Source organism: Macaca mulatta, chromosome 11 (assembly GCF_049350105.2).
Source record: "Macaca mulatta isolate MMU2019108-1 chromosome 11, T2T-MMU8v2.0, whole genome shotgun sequence".
NCBI lineage: Eukaryota > Metazoa > Chordata > Mammalia > Primates > Cercopithecidae > Macaca > Macaca mulatta.
In genome coordinates this window covers 107,502,319-107,517,601 of record NC_133416.1, presented here as the reverse complement: position 1 = coordinate 107,517,601, position 15,283 = coordinate 107,502,319, and the positions used below count along the sequence as shown (strand labels likewise).

The window sequence follows — 15,283 nt, the reverse complement described above, 5'->3', positions numbered from 1 at the left end:
AGACTGGCTAATATCCGGGTGCAAGGAATCATTAGCAGGGAGGCCAAGTTTGGGGAGCCTGAGAGGAGCTGTGGACCAAGAGGAGGGTTTTTTTTTTTTTTTTTGAGAATCCAGAGGCCCTTACTGTCGCTTCCTTTCTTACCTGAGCCGTGCCCCTGGAACTCCAAGCAGGGCCCTCCAGGTTGGAGCAGCAGCTACAAGCAGAGGCTGGCCACCTGCAGAAGGAACTGGAGAGCCTGGCAGCTCCAAGCCCAGGAGCAAGACACTGAGGGCTTCAGTCACCCGAACCAGGAGTGGGAGGAGAGGCTGCTGGAGCTGCAGCAGGTGGCCAAGCTCTTGGGGGAGCAGGCAGAGTCGCACAGACAAATCTTGGAGACCATGCAGAATGACTGCACCACCATCAACCGCGTGCTCACCCAGAACCACGAGCTCAAGGAGCAGCTGTCTGAGCTGCAGAATGGATTCATAAAGCTGGTGCGTGACCCCATCAGGAGAGCCTGCCCTCCTCCCTAGCCCTCCCGACCTTTGTTTTCCCGCCCATAAAATAAGGCAGTGTACCCCTAATGTGAGATGGTACTTCTGAAGGTACCTGTGAACCAGAGCCCTGCTCTGATGGCTGTGGGGAAGAGGGAATGATTTTTCTAACCTGCCTCCACCCTTCCTGGTGCCATGGGAGGCAGACACCAAGTTCTAGGGTCTCCAGCTGCAGTGGATGGCTGCCGATTGCTTCTCTCTGTCCAGACTAACGAGAACATGGAGATCACCAGTGCAATGCAGTTGGAATAGAACGTAAAGAGGGAGCTGGGAAAGAAGCTGGGCAAGCTAAAGGAGACGGTAACACTGCCCCATCCAAGAAGAGCTAGAAGGCGGGCACCAGCCTCTGGGGAGGGGAGGTGTGAGGCCAGAGGCAGCTCCAGCCTGGGGGACAGGTGACCCCAGCACCCTCCAGGGCAGTCCTGTGACTGTTTCTTGCTTCCTGCCCTCTGACTTTTAGTGGTGGGCTCCTCCCAGGTCTGAACATCATCATCCCGGCTAGAGTCATGGAGCCCCCCAAACATAGGGAAAGAGACGGTGGTATAAGAGGCTCCTCAGAGTCAAACTGGATTCTGGCCTTGGCTCCCCTCATCACCATTCAACTACTTTGCATCTCTAAGTCTCAGTTTCTTTACCTTAAAAGGGAAGTTAGCACCTTCCTCGCAGAGGTGCTGAGGATTAAATGAGATAATACGTGGAAAGCATTAGGCATGTGGCACAGTTAGCAGATGGAGGTTGGCTCCCTCTGCTTTTCCATCAGTCTGTGGCCTAGTTTAAATGGTGGGAGGAAGGGTGTGAGATTTAAGTCTGGGTGTAGGGGATCAGTCAGTGTGGTTGGAAAAATTGTAAGATGAAGTTATAGGATATAGACACAAACCTTCTTGGAAGGCCAGAAGGTCTGCATAGCTTCAGTAAAGGATTTGGCTGAAAGCAGCCTAATCCCCTTTACCTTGAGTTGATAGCAGTAGAGCAAATAACATGGGAATGTGGCGTAGTTTATCTGAATAGCTTGTTTACTCATGTGGTCCTAAGACCAACCTTTGATTATCCGCGAGTGCATGATTGCTCTCTACTCGGTGGTCGGCAAAGTTAATTACTCACAGGTGTGTTGACTCAAAGCCTTTGTCATTAAGTCTGTGCTGAATAAATGCCCTCAGGGCCAGCTAGTCAAGGCACACAACTCTTTTTGTGTGTGGCCTGGCCCCTTAGCTGCTCTGTCACTGAATATCGGTGTCTGAGTATGTTATTCATCCGCCATGCAGCTGGGGTCTGCAGGATAGACCCTTGCAAGTGGTGCCCTGCGGGAGGCACACTGTGAAGGATCACAACGGACCCCTCAACGAAGATGAAAAGAACTGTGCAAACAGTAAGTTAGTAAGTCATTGATGCCCACTCGGAATTTCCAAGTTTGGGGGGATTGTTCAGGCTAGGGTTTCATCATGGGACAACAGTTATCAGCTTAACAGAAACAGTATATAAAAGTATTGAAACAGCTGCTTAAAGCTAGTGGAGCCTTGGTTTCACAGGCTCAATTAAGGGACCTAATGCAAACTGTTGTCTCACAAAACTCATGGTTCCCAGAAAAAGGAACACTAGACGTAGAGCTCTGGGAACAAGTGGGGAGAGATCTTAATCAACATCATGCGCAAGGGCAACAGATCCCAGTATTATCTTTAATGCTATGGGCCTTAGGGTGACCCTGGCTCTGTTATACACAGAAGAACCTAAAAAGGGGAAGGAGGAGGAACCGTCACCTGCCTTACCACCTCCTTTTCACTCAGCCCTGATATCAGCAGACCAAAATAACAAAGAGGAAATGGAGGTTTTGCCTGAGCCCCCTCCTGCAATAAATAGGAAAAAAGACAAGAGCTACGCTACAGCTATGGGACCCTTTCTTAGGCAAGAGGCATTAAAAGGGGAGCTCTTAGCCTGCCTGGTAATGCAAGGTTGACAAGGCAATTGGGTATATAAACCTATTTCTTTTAACGTTTATAAAAAGTTAAGAAAAAGCATTAGAGGTTGAAGCCGTGTGGCCAAGCTGGTGGTAGGCAGAAGGAAATGCTTGGCAGCAAAGGAAGCTCGTACACCTGGAGCCAGCGAGTGCTTCCAGGAACTCGGCCTGCACAGAGGTAGCAGTGACAAGGAGCCAGGCCCAGCACACCAGAGCTTGTCTGCTAGGGAGAGGCAGGAGGCGTGCACGAAGGTCCACTCGGCTGGCAGCAGCTGCCCAGCGGCAGCAGGTTGAGGGAGCAGCACAGACAAAAGGCAGTGCAAGTGCAACATGGCCGCCGCCCTGGGACCCACCTGCTAGACGCCCAGCTCCGCAGGTGGCCCACGGCAAAATTTCACGTGTTCCTTGTATACAAGTGACATCCCGGATTATAATTCTCTGCTAAAATTTAAGTACAATTTAAGAATTTAAAACACCTCTTTCTAATAATGGCCACTGTTGCTTTTACACTGTTTCCCTGGAAAAGCAAGACAGAGAAAAATTTGTGTTTACAATACCAGCTATCAATAATGAAAGGCCAGCTTTCCCGATTTAATTGGAAAGTGCTTCCTCAAGGAATGCTAAACAGTGCTGCCATGTGTCAGTATCATGTAAATCAAGCTTTGTTCCCCAGCAGAAAAGAATTTCCTGATTGCAAGGTTATTCATTTTATGGATGATATTCTACTAGCAGCCCCAACGGAGCCAATGCTTTTAAGTTTGTATACCTCTGTCACAAAGAATGCACAGCTGAGTGGTTTAATCATTGCACCTGAAAAAGCACAAATGTCCTCTCCTTGGAAATATCTTGGGTACATACTTACTTCCTGGTCAGTAAAACCTCAAAAGATTAAATACTAGCAACTTACACACCTTAAATGATTATCAGAAATTACTAGGCAATTTTAATTGGCTTCACCCCACCTTGGGCATTCCTACTTATAAGCTGCAAAACATGTTTTCTATCTTAAAGGGCAACACAGTCCTGGATTCTCTCAGATATTTAATCCCAGCAGCAAAAAAAAAAAAAAAAAAAAAAAAAAAAAAAAAAAAAAAAAAAAAGATGGAAGAAATAGAACAGGCTATTTCTCAAAGACAAGTAAATCTCATAGATCCAAAATATTCTGTTCAATTGTTTATTTTTCCCAGTAAACACTCCCCTACAGGGTTAATAGGACAAATGGCTCCAGAGCTATGTTTTTTAGCGTGGGTTTTTTTGCTCACATACCGAGACTAAAACACTATCTCCCTATATCCAGTTAATCAGTAAAGTCATATATTCAGGCTGCAGATGATGCAGTCACTTGCTAGGTTGTGATCCTGATATCATCAGGATTTCTTTAAATAAAAAGCAATTCAAAGCAGTATTGCCCTTATCGATGGACTTCCAAATAGCACTCTCTGATTACACAGGTCAAATAGAGCATGTCATTCCTGCTAACTCCTTCAGTTTATCATACTCCTATGATTTTCCCTACAAAAAGAGTTCACTTCCCCATAAATGCTTTAACACTGTTTACTGATGGTTCTAGTAAACATGGAAAAGCAGCAGTCTGGTAGAGACCACATAATTCCATCACTCGATCTGGATTTACTAGCACTCAGAGAGCTGAGTTTGGGGTCTTGATATTGGCTTTGGAAACTTTTTCCACTCAGCCCCTCAATATTGTTAATGACTCTGCTTACTCTGTTTTTTTACTGCAGAACCTTGAGACAGCCGTAATTAAGTCCACTCTGGAGTCCACCCTGTGTGCTCTTTGACTTCAGCAATTGCTAGATCAGTGTACACATCCTATTTTTATTACACGCATTCAGGGCCACAGCTCACTGCCTGGCCCATTGATTTATGGCAATGATCAAGCATACCTTCAGGTTGTAACATCACTGCTTGACCAAGCCACCCAATCACATCAATTTTTCCGGCAAAACTAGAGAAACTTGTCTAAACAATTTCAATTTACCCAGAGGCTGGCTAAATAAATTATCCTGCAATGCTGAGATTGCCAGCTCACAGGCATGTCCCCTCCTTCAACAAGTGTTAACCCTAGAGGATTGGCACTTTATCAGTTATGGCAAACAGATGTTACACACATCCCTGAATTTGGAAAACTTAGATATGTACATGTCTCCATTGATACCAATTCTCATTTAATTAGTGTACACGCCCTTCCTGGAGAGTCTACTCGATATGTCATTAAACATCTTCTTTTAACTTTTGCATTTATGGGGCAACCCATAAAAATTAAAACTAATAATGGTCTAGCTTGCGCCAGCTCACAATTTCAACAATTTTGTCACACGTGGAACATCCAACATTCCACAGGCATCCCATATAATCCCCACGGACAGGCCATAATAGAACGTGCCCACTCCACCCTTAAAAATATGCTCAAAAAACAAAACAGGGGAGTATGGATAAGGACCTTGCAACACTATTGGCACAAGCCTTATTTACCCTTAATTTTTTAAATTTAGATGATAAATTTCAATCCACTGTAGAAAAGCACTTTGCTAAAACCTCTCAAGACATAAAACTGCAGTTTTATGGAAAGATGTAAACAGTAATGTATGGTGTAATCCAAGTGAATTGTTAACTTGGGGAAGAAGGTATGCTTGTGTTCACACCCCCTCAGGTCCTCTTTGGATTCCAGCACAATGCATCAAACCATACCATTACGTGGCTAGGACCCAACCTGGTACCAGAAATGAAGGAAGTGACCCTACAGGACTCGCTGCCCTGGATGATGCGGCTTCCTCGGACGACACAAGCCCTGGACATTACCTGGGGGATGCTGAAGAAGGCAACTCAGGAGGCGGAATGAATCCTGCTCTGGACACAGACACCATTCACTCCAGATAATCTGTTCCTTGCTATGCTCTCTGTTGTACGTTGCAACTCATATAGGGTATTGATCCTTCATATGCTCTTGCTTTGTCTGCAACCTATACCTGCTACACTCTATTGGGCTCATATCTTAGATCCACCTTTCTTTCACCCTGTCACCTGGGCAGACACCTCCTTCTCAGCCTTTAATAACGTAACTGCTTGGCTAGGAGGGATAGATTTACCCCCAGTGGGGTCCATCATTAATGGCACACATTAGACTAAGGTGCCAGGTATCACTACATATCATCCCACTATCCTCCCACTGTGTGTAAGTTATAAAGGGTCTAACCCTTACTACGTACCTGCCCAAACACACTTATGGCTACATCATGACAAAGGAAATGTCTTAACATTCCTAGCTGCAGGTAGCCTCAAACCGGGCGATGCAATCAATGCCACTTTCCCAAACATTCCTTCCTGTGCTAAAGAACAAAGCTGGGAAAGTAATGGATTCCACTTTAGCTGGGAGGTCTGTCATGGGGAACAAGCCTATACCCTCCAGTTAGGCAATTGTAACATCTTAGACTGGAGGTCCCACAGCCATTTGCAGGGAAGCCTTACTGATGTCCTCATCCATCATGGCATCAATCACAGTTTTGTAGCCACATCCCATTCCCCTATGATTTGGGCCGATGTGGGGGTGGATATTTCCGACCCCAAGTAAAATCCATGCCACCCCAAGACACTCTGTGGTGCCTGGGACATCTTAGCACCTCCTTTGACACCTGGCATGGGACATACCATAATTCCAGTCACAACTATACTATAACCTTTATTCATAATCACACTGATCAGTGCCTGATTTGCACTACCCATCCATATGTTTTCTTTATAGGAACTAATATTTCTGTTATACCCCGAAACTCCACGTTTGTGACCCAGGTGCAGGGACAGACTTGGTTTGCCTCATGTATTACTAATTACAATATATAATTTAAATATTACTAGAGTCATGGTATTAAGGAGACAATCTGAGGCATTCCCACCAGTCAATTTGACATGCGATTGGCAAGGTTCCTCTGCCCTTGCCACCTTAGAACGTGCCCTGTCCCAGATCAGACCCAAAAGATTCATAGGCACATGTGTAGCCTTTATAGTCTCAGTCATAGTCATCCTAGTAACTGCTAGTGTGGCTGTAGCATCTATTACTGAATCAGGAAAAACAGCTGCTTTTGTAGATAATTTGGCCAGAAATGTTTCTAATGTACTTCTCTTACAGCAAGGTATAGATCAAAAGATTCTTGCACATCTGCAAGCCCTTGAGGCTGCCCTTGGAATATGTGGGGGAGCGACAAGATGCACTGGCATTCCAACAGCAGTTAAACTGTGACTGGGAGCATAAACATATCTGTGTCACTTCTCTACCGTGGAATCAATCAATACATAGTTGGGATGAGGTGAAACAACACCTCTGGGGAACCTTTCATGACAATTTAACAGCAGACATAAGGCAACTTAAAAATACAATTTTAGAATCCCTTCATACTGTAGATCTATCTACACACCCAACAAACAGCTATATGGAAGGGTGTGCAAGATCGTCTCTCCTGGATAGACCACTGCTCCTGGGCATCACTCCTTGAGTGGAAAAGAATGTTGCTAATTATATTCATGTTTGTCTTATGTTATTTACTAATTTTAGGATGCAAAGCCGGAATAAGAGCAATGACCACCATTGCTGACAGACCAGTTGTTGCACACACATGTACTCTCCAGCTAACAAGACTGAATGCAAAAAACAGAAAAGGGGGAGCTATAGGGGATCAGTCAGTGTGGTTGGAAAAATTGTAAGATGAAGTTATAGGATATAGACACAAACCTTCCTGGAAGGCCAGAAGGTCTGCACAGCTTCAGTAAAGGATTTTCTGAAATCCTTTTTACCCCTAATCCCCTTTACCTTGAGTTGATAACAATAGAGCAGATAACATGGGAATGTGGGGGAGTTTATCTGAATACCTTGTTTACTCATGTGGTTCTAAGACCAACCTTTGATTATCCGCAGGTGCATGATTGCGCTCTACTTGGGGGCGGGTCGGCAAAGTTAATTACCCACAGGTGTGTGGACTCAAAGCCTTTGTCATTAAGCCTGTGCTGAATAAATGCTGTCAGGGCCAGCTAGTCAAGGCCTGCAGTTGTCACAACTCTTTCTGTGCATGGCCTGGCCCCTTAGCTGCTCTGTTACTGAATATCAGTGTGAGTATGTTATTCATCCGCCATGCAGCTGGGGTCTGCAGGACAGATCCCTGCAGCTGGGGAAGGAGGCATGGGACTCTGAGAAAGGGAGGCAGCCACTTAGGCCTGGAACCAAGGGGCCAGGGGCCTGGGAAAGCAACAGAGCCACACAGTGACCTTGCTACCCCATTTATGGGCCAGCCACCACCTGCCCTCACGCCCAGGGTCTTTCTGCAGATGGAGCTGAAGAGCCAGAAGGCTCGGTCTGCAGCAGCAGCAAGACCAGTACCTGAGTCACCTGCAGCAGTATGTGGCCACCTATCAGCAGCTGACCTCTGAGAAGGAGGGGCTGCGCAACCAGTTACTGCTGTAGACCCAGTTCGTGGACCAGCTGCAGCAGCAGGAAGCTCAAAGCAAAGCAGTGGTCAAGATGGCCTGCCAAGAGTTGCGGGAGACCCAGGTGAGGGAGTTGCTCAGGGCAGGGCCCTGAGGGGAATGACCTGGCAACCTCTGTGCCTTCTCACTCTCTTTCTTGGCCCCTTAGGAGTGCCTGGAAGCTTTCAGCCAGCAGAATCAGCAGCCTCAGGCCCAGTTGAGCCTCATGGCTCTACCTGGGGAAGGTAGCGGAGACTGCTCACAGAAAGAGAGCCCCAGGAGGAAGGGATAACTGTTAGCAGCATAGGATTGAGGAGTTGAACAGACTTTTAGAACAGCTGGTCATTATGCCAACCAGGTGTCCACACTAAGTTAGGCACCACTATGGTGACCTCCTGGGAGCAGGGGACCACCAGGTTGCCTAAGGATGGTGAACTGGTCCAGCTCAGAAATGCAGCAGGTCAGAACTCCCGTGCCTATTGGTAGTGGGACTGCACCTGGGCAACACGGCAAGATCTTGGCTCTTTAAAAAATAATGAGGCCGGGCACGGTGGCTCATGCCTGCAATCCCAGCACTTTGGGAGGCTGAGGCGGGTGGATCACGAGGTCAGGAGTTAAATCAAGACCAACCTGGCCAAGATGGTGAAACCCCGTCTCTACTAAAAATACAAAAATTAGCCGAGTGTGGTGGCAGGTGCCTGTAATCCCAGCCACTTGGGAGGCTGAGGCAGAGAATTGCTTGAACCCAGGAGGTGGAAGTTGCAGTGAACGGAGATTGCGCCACTGCACTCCAGCCTGGACAACAGAACGAGACTCCATTTCAAAATAAAGAGCTGCTCATTCCCCGCTAGGGAGGGACTGGCCCAGGGTTACACAGTGAGAGTGGGGGCAGAGGTGGGCCCACTCTACCCTTGTTGGGTTGTCTGAGGACCTCTCTGGCCACCCCCAATAGGAGATGGACTGGACAGTGAGGAGGAGGTGGAGGTGCCTCAGCCCATGCCGAGCATCCTGGAGGACCTAGAGAGCCAGAAGGCCATGGTGAGCCTGACTCCCCCTGCCCCACCTTTGCTGCCTCCCTCCGTGGTCCCTCCCACACCCCCTTCTGCTCTTGGGTTCCTGGCCTTCTGATTTCTCTGGACCCTCACCCCTTCCCTGGGAGCCAGTGGTCAGACACCATTTCACCTGTGACTAACAGGTGCGCCGTCTGAGGCCCCCCAAGGCAAAGACTGCTCTCCACCTCCCTGCCCTGTTTGTCCTGTGTGTCCCCCTATAAGAATGCGTACCTCTTGCCTGCAGGGGGCATTTTTCAACTCAGCTGTAGCTAGTGCCCAGGAGGAGCAGGCACGGCTACGTGGGCAGCTGAAGGAGTGCACTGCCAGCGCATGGTTCATCTGCTGGCCTCGGCCCAGAAGGAACCTGAGGTGGCAGCCCCAGCCCCAGGAACTGGGGGCAATTCCATGTGTGGGGAGACCCACTGGGCCCTGCAGGCGGCCATGGAGAGGCTGTAGGTGAGTCCAGGCATGGGCCAAAAAGGGTTGGGGGCAGGCAGGTCGCTGCCTTAATGTGACCCCATTATTTTGGCTCCAGAGCCGCTTTATGGAGCTCATGCAGGAGAAGGTGGACTTGAAGGAGATGGTGGAGGAACTGGAACATCGCTTCATCTAGCTGTCTGGAGAGACAGACATCATCGGGGAGTGGGAAGCCAGGGCACAGCAAGGAGAGCTGCACATCGGTCAGAGGGGCCCCAGCGTCTGAGCCCTGTCCTCCTGTAGGAGAGTACATCGCAGTGTACCAGAACCAGAGGGCAGTGCTGAAGGAGCAGCACCAGGAGAAGGAGTGCATCAGCAGGCTGGCCCAGGACAAGGGAAGAGATGAAGGTAGGGCGTGGAACATCTCTGCAGGGGTGGGGGTGGGGATGGGCTCAGGCACAGGCAGAGCAGCTGAGTACCCCTCCCTCCAGGTGAAGCTGCTAGAGCTTTTTGCGGCTTGTGAGCGACTGCAACGAGTAGCATGGAAGATCCCTGGCAGCTGCCCAGAACCCTGCTGATGAGCCCACTCCAGAGGTCCCAGCCCCCCAGCAGCTTGGGGCTGCTGACAAGCAGGGTAGTGAGTAGGGCCCTCAGGCAGGGTGGGCACACAGGAGGGCTCGCACAGCGCCCTGCCTCCCTCTCTCCAAAGATCTTTGCGAGGTGAGCCTTGCCAGCAGCAGGGAGCCTGTGCAAGGAGAGGCAGGGAAGGGTTCTCCCTGCGGTAACCCCACTGCGCAGCAGATCATACGCTGCTTTATGGAGATGCAGAACCTCCAGGAGCACCCAAGCTTGGGCAGCAGCCCTTGCATTCCTTTTTTGTACCAGACTGCCGAGAACGATGAGGTGAAGATCACCATCATCTAAAAGCCGGCCACTGTCAGCAAAATCTGGAGAAGTGGGGCTGGAGGCTCTGCCTCTACTGTGTCCCTACCACCCCTTCCCAGTCAACCCTTTACCCTTACAGTAGCAAGCATAAGACCCCTGTCTAATGTGGAGAGACGGGTGGAGATGAGGTGAAGATCACCATAATCTAAAAGGCCACTAAATAAAATAAATTTTAAAAAGGTATGGGATTTTTAAAACATGTATGGGATTAAAGAAGTTATGGGATTTAAAATGTTATGGGATAAAAGTTATGAAAGTTATGAAAAGTTATGAAGCCGGACACGGTGGCTCATGCCTGTAATCCCAGCACTTTTGGAGGCTGAGATGGGCGGATCACTTGAGGTCGGGGAGTTCGAGACCAGTCTGACCAACATGGAGACACCCTGTCTCTACTAAAAATACAAAATTAGCCGGACGTGTTGGTGCATGCCTGTAATCCCAGCTACTGGGGAGGCTGAGGCAGGAGAATCGCTTGAACCAGGGAGGCGGAGGTTGCAGTGAGCCAAGATTGTGCTGTTGCACTCCAGCCTGGTCAACAAGAGTGAAACTCCATCTCAAAAAAAAAAAAAAGGTATGAAAAAGGGCATAAAAAAGGATAAAAATGTTTTAAAAAAAAAACAAAAAAAAACCAGGCCACTGTCAGCAAAGCCTGGAGAAGTATGGGGCCAGAGGCTCCGTCCCCATCATGTCCCAGCCACCCATTCCCAGTCACCCCTGTACCCTTACAGTAGCAAAGTAAGACCCGTGTCTAATCAAGGGGAGGCAAACATGCAGACCCTTTCCCTCCTTGGCCAGAGCAGACTCCTTAAATTTCTGGATGATTATTGTTTTCAGAGTCAGGCTCATAGAATTGGCTTGTTTGGAGGAGGCCTGATGGCCTCCTTAACTCTCACCAAAGGAAATTTTTCCTTAGGGGGGCTCCCATCTTCTTACTCAGAAAGGCAGCTGAGGCAGGACAATGGGGCTTAATGAAGACCAGGTGAGGGCACAGGCTCTGGGGTGGCCCCCCTTCCTCAGTGTACATACTGTAGCTGTGTAACATTTTGTATATTCCAGTGATAGGGCCACCTCCTGTATCATACATAGCAGAGGTTGGGGCTAGCATATGGGGAGGAGGTTCTAATAGTTATTTGGGGCTGGAAAACTTATTTATTGATAGCATAGGGGAAGGAGACAGATGGGGTTGCGGCACCGTGGTGATGTGACTCCTGTTTATTTTGCTTTTTATTTTGGAATGTATTTAGCCACATACTGCTTGACCTGGTGTATTCCTGTTTCCCTCACTGGGTCATGAAATTTGTGCCACAGAACGGGGAGCCCCAAAGTGTCTGAGCATGTCCAGCTGGGGTACTGGGGACTTTCCAGGCCTGTTACCTGTATGCTGCCTGGTAACACCTGGGGAATTCCACAGGGACTGCCATAGTATGGGGGACCGTGGGGCCCTGACGGCCAACAGCCTCAGAAGCCTGATTTAGCAGTGGCAGGGAAGGCAGGTGCCAGCATCCAAGGGCACTGACTTCCATCTAGCCCAGGTGTCTTCCATTTTGTTCCCCTGGCTCCCTCGCCTGTCTGTGCCTGGATGACCCGTAGTGTCTCTCCAGGTTGCCAGCTGCCCTGCAGGCGCCCTCCAATCTGAGTTCATGGCTCTGCCCCCTAGTGGCCAGAGCCGGCTTCACAGGATGAGAGCCTGCTAAGCTCCAGAGGCTTTCCAGGACATGTGTCCCTTGGAAAGGATGTGGTCTTTTCACCGCTCCCAATAGCACCCTCGTAGTGGGTTGGCCCTTCCCTCCCCTGAGCTCCACAGAGAACACAACCAACAGAGGACACATTCTCCGTCACCTAGCAATGGGTTTTATTCCCAGCCAAGGGACAGCAGGACTGGTAGAGACTGTCAGGCCACACAGCTGTCTGCACAGCACCCCCATGCTTGTCGGGGGGCAGGAGGGATGGTGGGGGCTGGCTGTCCACAGGCCAGGCATGACAGGGAGGCTCACTGGAGGTGGTGGACTTTGGATGGTGATTGTTGGGGGACAGTGTTCTCTTGTAGTTGGACCACAAGACTCCACAAGGACAGTACAGTGACTGATTCCCAGCGCTAGAGGCGAGGCAGTCAGCCACGTGTAGGGGTGTATACATATATATGAGTATTCAGAGAACAGGGCAGGGGCATATGACAGAGGGGGCACAAGTTTTCCCCAACAGTCATGCCTGGATGTGTCAACTCACCACTACAGATGAAGGGGGCTGGTTTTGGGGCTAGGGGAGCCACTGTCAAGTCACAGATCAGTCGTCCAGGCAGTCTTGGAAAGGAAGGTCTCAGAGAAGAGGAGGGATCTGTTTAGAGGTGGAAGAGGGCCCTGGGGCTCTCAGGGTGGGATGGACTTACCTGACCCCATTGGCTGGCAGTTGGAGAGAGAGAGTAAACGGAAGAGAGAAAAGCGAGGTGAGAGCTGGTAAGGCAAGCGCAGCGTGCTGCAGCAGTGGTGGGAGGGCCAGGGAGGGGAGGACACAAGTGCTGATGTGGCAAGATTCCTGGAAAAGAGGGGCTAGAAGGGAAAGGGGAGGAAGATAGAGGGAGGAGCCGCAGCTTCACAGGTAATGCTTGGCGGCTGCGGCAGCCCTCCCCACCCACACATGCTGGCCTCTCACACGGCACCTAGGCTAATGCACCCACAGTTCAAACTGATACTCAGCCCCCTCAGGCTTCCCACTTGTCACCCTGTCTTTCAACCCACTGGCCCAGGGCCACTCCTGGCTTTGGGGAGCCCTACACAACAGCCAGCAGGCCTGACAAAGAACATTGCTTGAACCAGGAGGATGAAGCTAAAAGGGATGCATGGCTGGAGGGAGTGCCCGAGTCCCCTCTAGGCGGTCAGAAAGCCCAGGACCCTGTGAAGGGACCCTGGGGGAAGTGGGGAGGGCAGGCAGCCGGATGCCAGTGGCCATAGATTTACAAGTCTAAGAGGGGAGCCTCAGCTGGTTGGGGGGCTACAAGTCGCATAGGTGAGGCTGGGCCCTTCCTGCTGGAAAAAGAAGAGCGAGAGCAGCAGGGGAAGCCTGGCTAGAGCTCAGCCAGACCAGTAGGCACTGTCGTCCCCTTGGCTAAATAGCATAGGCGACCCCTAAGAGCAACAGGCCAAGGTGCCTGAGCCCACTGGCTGGCTATGGTCCTTCAGCTGGGGCCAGGGACACTGCCGTCAGTCACACGCTAGGAGGTATGAAGGTACCTGGGAGGGAGGCAAGACCCTACACTAGCAGGTATGACGGTACCCAGGAGGGAGGCAAGAGAAGAAAAAAGACCCGGCTCGGTGGCTCACGCCTGCAATCCCAACACTTCGGGAGGCTTAGGCGGGTGGATCACCTGAGGTCAGGAGTTCAAGACCAGCCTGGGCAACATGGTGAAACTCCGTCTCTACTAAAAACACAAAAATTAGCTGGGCACGGTGGCACATGCCTGTAATCCCAGCTACTTGGGAAGCTGAGGCAGGATAATCACTTGAACCTGGGAGGCAGAGGTTGCAGTGAGCCGAGATCGTGCCATTGCACTCCAGCCTGGGCGACAAGGGTGAAACTCTGTCTCAAAATAAAAAATTAATAAATCTTAAAAAATTAGCCAGGTGTGGTGGTGCACACCTGGGGTTCCAGCTATTTAGAAGGCTGAGGTGGGAGGATTGCTTGAGCCCAGGAGGTTGAGGCTGCAGTGAGCCATGATTGTGCCACTGCGCTCCAGCCTGGGCAACAGAGCAAGAGCCTGCCTAAAAATAAATTTAAAAATTTTTTTAAAATGAGAAAGATGGGAGGAGGGCGATTGCATTTGATTTTTTCTAAACTTTAATTGAAATTTAGCTTTTCCTTCCATGGTGAATGTTGCTAGGAACAAACCCCATTAGTGTTAGCAGCACCTGTTACTTTGTTACCAACAGAAATCACAGATATTCTCATATTACACTGCAGCTGTTGCAGACATCTTGAGATAGCATTTTTGCTCATCATTACCTCAAAATTATAGTAATTAGACCCAACTTTGGATCTTGTTCTTTAATGTGCCAATAAAGCATATCATGTAATATCACAAATATTTTCATAAACTTTATTTTGATATAATTTATTTCCATTGCTCTCTGTATTTTGTACACTTAAAAAAAAAATCTATTCCGAGCAGTCCATAGGCTTCCTCAGATACCAAAGAAGTTCATGGCACAAAAAGGCTAATGATGCTGGGGTCTAACCCAGAGTAGGTTTGCTGCCAAAGTGAGGTCCTGGAAGCATTCAAATGCAAAGAAATGTGTTTCTGTGATTTTCCATGAGACACTCACTCTCCACCTCCCTTTCGGGTAGGATACTTTTATGGGCAGAACCTGGTCATTTTCCTAAGAAGATGAAGGCTTTGTGTACAAAAGGGGGTAGAGCCCAGGATGGCTATGGCCCAGAGGTGAAGATTCCAAAGTCAGACAAATAAAGGGGGTATCTCTTTATACTCAGTAGAAATGTGGGGCTGAGGAGGGGCAAGGCCCAGGTGAGCTCCATGAAGAAGGGTTGGGGTAGGAAGGTAGAGGGACAACTCTGGGAATTGGAGGTTGCAATGAGAAGAGATCGTGCCACAAAACTCCAGCCTGGGTGACAGAGCGAGACCCTGTCTCAAACAAACAAACAAACAAAGAGGCTTCCCGAGAGTCGTTCTGTTATTTACAACATTTTACAAAACAATGTAGGTAAAGAATAAGGCTAATCTATATCAGAGAAACAAAGGCTACAGCTGCCTAGGTTGTAACTGCCTGTTTTTTGTTTTGTTTTGTTTTGTTTTTGATTCAGGTGCTACAATCACATTCCTTTAAGGCTGAGAATATTTTAAAGTTCCAACAATTCATATTTGGAGTTATTTTCTTTTTCTTTTTTAAAAAATTGAGACAGG

The 15,283-nt window shown here is 49.1% G+C and overlaps 1 pseudogene across 1 annotated transcript in view; it reads left to right on the top strand.

Moving 5' to 3' along the window:
- Positions 1–9,756, top strand: part of LOC694113 (golgin subfamily A member 2-like) — a 43,979-nt pseudogene extending 34,223 nt beyond the window's left edge. The window contains exons 13-20 of the transcript XR_013400639.1: positions 148–474; positions 742–929; positions 1,797–1,900; positions 5,175–5,324; positions 7,920–8,042; positions 8,910–8,995; positions 9,254–9,465; positions 9,545–9,756. The product of XR_013400639.1 is annotated as a golgin subfamily A member 2-like (transcript). The remainder of the gene's footprint in view (positions 1–147; positions 475–741; positions 930–1,796; positions 1,901–5,174; positions 5,325–7,919; positions 8,043–8,909; positions 8,996–9,253; positions 9,466–9,544) is intronic.
- The last annotated feature ends 5,527 nt before the right edge of the window (positions 9,757–15,283 follow it).